Below are 5,673 nucleotides of genomic sequence, written 5' to 3'. Positions count from 1 at the left end.
TTCACACAGTACTTTTCCTCAACAGTAATTGCTCTCCTGCTAGGATCCATGAACTTGAGAACAAAGTACATTTTATTATTTACAAGGGTTAGATGACAAATACAAACAGATGGTGTGAAGATGACTCCTAATGCATAGTGATCAAGGAATTTAATATTCATGGGTAAAGGCCTGGAAGATTAAGTAAACAGATTCAAATGTGCAGAGGAAAGTATCTCCTAACAATGCATAAAGTCAGCATGGCCTTTTTTGCCCTTTCACCGCTTGGCTCAGGGCAATTAACATAAATGAAAAGACTGGCCAATTTTCCATGCTTCTCCAAGCATCCAACTTGAGCAGCATCATTTTAAGGAAGCGCTCAGCAGGAATTTTTGCGAGGCCAAGGAAAAACCCTTCTATTTTGCTGTTGAAGCGGGCTGCAAAGCCTGAGTGTGCTCGAGTCTGCTGCAGCTGCCCTTATGTAAAGCAGTTTTACCTGAATGACAGTGCTGTTTTAGCTGGGACTGGTTGGATGACTTACAATTACTCACTGGAGCAAGGGTTGTGCCACTGGAGTCTCACCACACCACTTCACTGCTAATGATACTTCTCGTGGCAGAAGCTGGGATTTCGCTGGTGCTGTTTTCACATGCAGTCATCTTGCAGAGGCAATTTCAACACTGATGAATATTACGAGTCAGGTCCTCAGTATGAATCATCCTGTCCTTCCAGATGACTTTTTCTTTCTCTTGTTTACATCAGAGGCAGGGAATTTTGATGCCTTTTTGTGCCTGTGACTAAAGGAGTGTTTCATATGGGAAGCGATTTCCAAACTCTCTTAAGTCATCCCTCTATATATTTCCTTTTGTTGTTGTTTTTTGCCTTTTTGAGCATAGGCAGACAGTGAGATGTTTCTAAGGTATTACTGACAGAGTGCTGAATGCACATCAAGAAAGGAAAAGCAGGGAGAAGGATTTATTGATCCATGTTTGGGCTGGGTTGTGCCCAAAGGTTTGCTCTGAAACTTTGATTTTCCTTGTCCGGGTCAGGTTTTTGAGCAAACAGATTCTGTGGGATTTGGTCATCCCATTGACTTAGATGATCACTCAGTCCCAGAAAGGTGTGCCCATGGAGTCAGGAGCAGGGCAGCAGCTCCAAGGTATATGTCCCCCTGCCTTCTCTCGAAAAAGCCCCTTGCCAGTGCAATAGTCAGGATTCCACAGCCTGCAGAGAGATGGGGGAAACTGAGGGATGGGGTAGGGCTGGGGAATGGGTGAGCTCCAAGCTGCAGCATGCAAAGGGCAGTGGAAAGCTGTCCATGAATGTGGAGGTGAGCTCTGCCCCTGGCACTCCACCACTCTAGCTCCAGGAGAAAAAATGATGCCCCAGACTGAAGAAAAGGAATCGCTGTTTTTCTGCTCTATTTTCACCCTCCTTCAGTAGCTGTAGCCACCACAGCTGTTCTCATGGCAGCCTATCAAATTTCTGAAGACATCAGGCATCTCTTATGATCTTGCTACTCTGCCATGCTTTCTCCACAGCACCTGGCAGCATCCTGGAAATGGTATCTGGTACCTGAATCCATTAAAAGGCTGTCATGTGAGGAAAGGCCTGTTTATTGCCACGACTCCAAGGCTCAGATTTCCAGAGGGGCCAAACTGCTGCACAAGTAAGTCATGCTGCTCACAGCAGCAGGGGCACAGCATCTCCATGTCTGGTATCCTCTCAGAAATTTGCCTGGCTCTGTGGCTGCATTTGGCTGATGTGGCTATGCAAGCTGGGATAAGGTCCAAGATATGCCACAGAGAAACCTGCCCTGTGAATAAGAGCCTTTGTTAAGATGGATCCCATCTGTACATGATTTCATCAGCTCCACGAAATGTACAGGACATTCATATGGTGAAATAGGCAGAGTCTCTGTTCCAAGAGAGAAAAACCCTTCTGTCTGCTTTTCCACAGGAGACTGTTGCCATATGAGGAGGTGAAACCTTCTGTGATGCTGTTGTGCTCTTAAGCACAGGGTGGGACAAGCACTGTGGCCATACTAACATTGTCAGGAAAATAATGTGCATGGGGAGGCATCAAAAGCACACCCAAAAAATTGGCACTTCCCTCTCCTTTGCCTTCTTTTCCTTAAATATGGAGCTGCTTAAAGCAGCATAAACACAATTCAGGCCAGCTAACAAGCAGTCCACAGTGCTGAAACACTCCTGCCGTCCAAGCCAGCTCCCTGCCAGCGATTTCATTTACCATATGTTTGGTGTGGATTTTGGCAGAGTCAGCCTGAGGATTTTTTTGGGCAGGCCTGCAAAACAGTTTTTCCCTGCCTCCACCCAAACGTGAGCAGGTCCTGTCTGCCACCGTCATACTGCTGTGCAGGGTCAGCCTGGCTGTTTTGGACAAAATTAGTCAGAGGAGCCTCTGGAAAAAAGCCCAAAGAGGGCTGATTCATTTTCCATAAGAGTACTTGTGTTAAGGACACAGTAGGAAGATGACTTCTTCAGCATCACGCCCAGCCGCTGTTGCAGCTGCTTTTCCCATGGTGCAGTAATATCCCCAGGGATCACCGCCGTGATCGCTGTGTGCTTTCTTGCTGGAGAGAAAGCTTGAGGAGGCTGCGAACAGCAGCAAAGGTAGATCCCGACAGGAGCAGGGAGCCCCTGCAGAACCAGCAGTGCCCAGCAGCAGCCCACCAGTAAAGCATTTCTGCAGACACCTCGTTTTTCTGCTTTGATTTCTGTTTCTTTGCTGTGGGTGTCTGTTAGGTTTGCAGAGGAAGCTGCTGAGGTGTGAGCCAGGGCAGCCCCCGGTGCTGGCCCATCTCTGCAGCCTGCAAGCCCAGGTCATGGCAGGGGTGGCTCCTGCTCTCCCCATGGGTGGCAGCTCAGCGCAATGCTGCCGGGTAAGAAGGCTGACAGCTTTCCCAGGGAAGGAAATGGGAGGGTTGGGTACACTCTGGGAAGGGTTAGCTCACGTGGGTGCCAGTAAGGAGCAAACCTGGCAGGATTAGGACACTTTTCTCCAGGCGTTGGATCTAGTGTCAGGGATGGCTTGCTGCAGCCTGTCTGCACATCACGCTTCTGCTGCCTGCGGCAGGCCTGCCCAGCTGGGGCACAACCAAAGCAAACTGCAGCATGAGGGAGGCTGCTTTGGAAAGCCAGCACTGCTGCTAATGCACCTGAACAGACCAGCTGCAGCAGTGCAGTCCAGTGCAGAGGGGATGGAGGTGCTGGGCAATGCTGGAGGACCACACTGGAGTACAATGGCCCTTATCCTAGGCATACAGTCTGGCTGGTCTCATCCAGCTAGGACCCAGGACAAGTCTAGCCAGCCCAGAGTAAAAGAAAAGGGAATTTAAACACACTTCCCTGTCCTTTTTGAAGCAGGTCCCTGAAAGTGGGAAGGTCTAGCTGCCTCTTTCCTGCCCCATGCTCAGAGCACATATTCCCAAGGGAATAGCAGTATTTCAGAGAGACAAGTCATGTTCACCCACCAGAGGAGCTTTGCAAAGGAGTCACAGGTTGTCTGTTCAACAGACACCGTTCTTTAACTTGCTGACCTCAGGGAACAGCTTTGCCAGGTAAGCCCTCCAAGCAAAGATGAAAAAAAGCCAATAGCCTGCAGGGCTACGATTCCTCCCTCCCTTTCTGTTGAATTAATTGGCCAGGCACTCCGTCCCCTCTGGAGGAAGGCACTGGGATTTGGTCTTACCTCTACATTTCTGTTCTGTGAAGCAGCGTGTCTGATCATCCCTATTCACCCTGGAACTGAGATGTGGAATTTGGCTTGATACCCATTGGAAGGAAATTTAAATATTCATGCCTATAGCAATTTCTTTTGCAGACTACTCCAGCAAGCAAATGTGTCCCAGCTGGGATACCTGCTGTGCACAGCATGGGCAGGAGCATCTCTTTCCCTGCCTGCCTCGTCTTGTCCAGCTCCGGCCCATCCCGGGGCTGCTCCTGAAGGCACCAGCCCTACATGCCGTGGGACTGGCATACGTGCCAAGGAAGCTTCCGTGTACCCACGGGAGTGCCCTCCCCGTGCGGGGACCATTCTGGCTGAGCCAGCCGGAGGAGCGCTGCGGCTGCCCCGCCACCGGCCCCTCCTCGCCCTCCTGGCCCGAGGACACGAGCTGCCCTTTAATCGGCGCTGGCTGTGCCCTGGGAGCTGTCAGCGTGCCTTTCGTGGCGCTGATGGGTGTTTGCTGCGGCGAGGCCGGTGTGTTGGGGCCGGGAGGTGAGGCCGCACATCCCGAGCTGCCGGGCGGGGAGAGGCGCGGGAGGAGCGGCGCTGCCACGAGCCGGGATGCGGAGTTCCTCTCCGCCCTGGTCTCGGCTAGGGAGAAACTGTTGCAGATTTCATCGACCGTTCTAGCTAAGGCAAACAAAAGGGAACTTAATTCTGAGTGGGGGAGCTGACACCAGTAAATAGTGAGGGCATTGCTAAATGCGAGCGGCCGGTTGTTTTCCCGCAGAAGCTGAGGTGGGAGCGGGCGAGCTTAGAAAAGAAGGGAAAAGGGACAGGGCAAGGGCAGGGATCTCTGCAGAGAGAACTTGGCAGATAAAAGGCAAAAGAACAAAGGGAGAGGCGCTGGGGAAATATGACGGAGCAGATGCATTGCTTATCTGCTCCCGCATCAAATACAATTCCTGTGTGTAAACCAAAAGCAATGACTAACCCAAAGCCGAGAACTGGGCTGTGGGAAGGGCTTGTGCTGCTGTAATCAAAGGTCCAAAGTTAAACAATTTTAGTTAAAGCATTGCACACGTGAGCTGCTGATAGAAGAAAAAAAAAAGATCCGGCTTTATGGCTTCCAACGAAATATCACGAAGGCGGTGGCTTCCTGGTGCAAAGTGCTGATCCTGTACAAATGCATGCTTCCATTTGTTCAGAAATTGTTGACAAGTGGGCTGGCTGCCTTTATGCTGGATAAGGCACGGTTTGTCTTCCAACAGGTGGTTTAATGCCAGGAGGAAAAAAAAAACCAAAAAAAAAAAAAAAAACCAAAAAAAAAAAAAGAGAGAGAGAGCCAGAATAAGCACATGGTAGAGAATTTTGGCTCTTCCAGCAGAAATGTGCCTGGGAGTTCACAAATAATCCTGATCAATCTTATCCTGGGTACTGCCACTTGTCTTAACTTTCACTTAAATCAAAGCAATTTTAGTTTAATTGGCTATTTCAGTTAAATATATGTCAGTACAAATGCTTCTAGCTCTTAGGTCCCAATATAACTAATTTTCCAAGGCATTGCAAATGGCAAGAGAAGTGGAGCTCATGATTCTTACAGCATTAACACATGCAGTTGACAAACACCTACCCTTGTTTTAGGTGCTGGAAGACCCCTGTGGTGTGTGGGGAGAGCAGGGAGACCTTTCCATGAGGTGCTGGGGCCAGGCAAGGGGTTTGGGCAGGGGCAGATGAGAGAGCCATGGCAGGGAGCTGGCAGGTGGGAGCGGCAGACAGCTTCCAGCCCCTGAGTGGGATGGAAACCTCCTTCTCCGGGTTTATTGCTGCAAGGTGTGTGCTCGCCTGCTCACTCACCCTAACCTGCCCTCACCTGGGGTTTGAACTAGCACGTCTGGCCGAATTTTTGAGATGACTGCATGAGTGTTTGTTTCTGCCACCTCCGGGAGAGGAGCAGTGCAGACAGATGTAGGCGGCAACATCTTCAAATTACAGCTTAATCCACAG

General features: G+C 50.1%; 1 long non-coding RNA gene across 1 annotated transcript; it reads right to left on the bottom strand.

The window, feature by feature from the left end:
• Positions 1-842: 842 nt before the first annotated feature.
• Positions 843-5,461, bottom strand: LOC147654899 (uncharacterized). Its single transcript, XR_015282554.1, has 2 exons — positions 5,300-5,461; positions 843-4,927 (listed from the first exon to the last, which is right to left on the bottom strand). It is a non-coding gene; the product is annotated as an uncharacterized LOC147654899 (long non-coding RNA).
• Between the last annotated feature and the right edge of the window lie 212 nt (positions 5,462-5,673).

Source organism: Cyanistes caeruleus, chromosome 2 (genome assembly GCF_971803275.1).
Source record: "Cyanistes caeruleus chromosome 2, bCyaCae1.hap1.1, whole genome shotgun sequence".
NCBI lineage: Eukaryota > Metazoa > Chordata > Aves > Passeriformes > Paridae > Cyanistes > Cyanistes caeruleus.
Note: the sequence above shows the minus strand (reverse complement) of the source record. Positions and strands in the feature narration are given on the sequence as shown.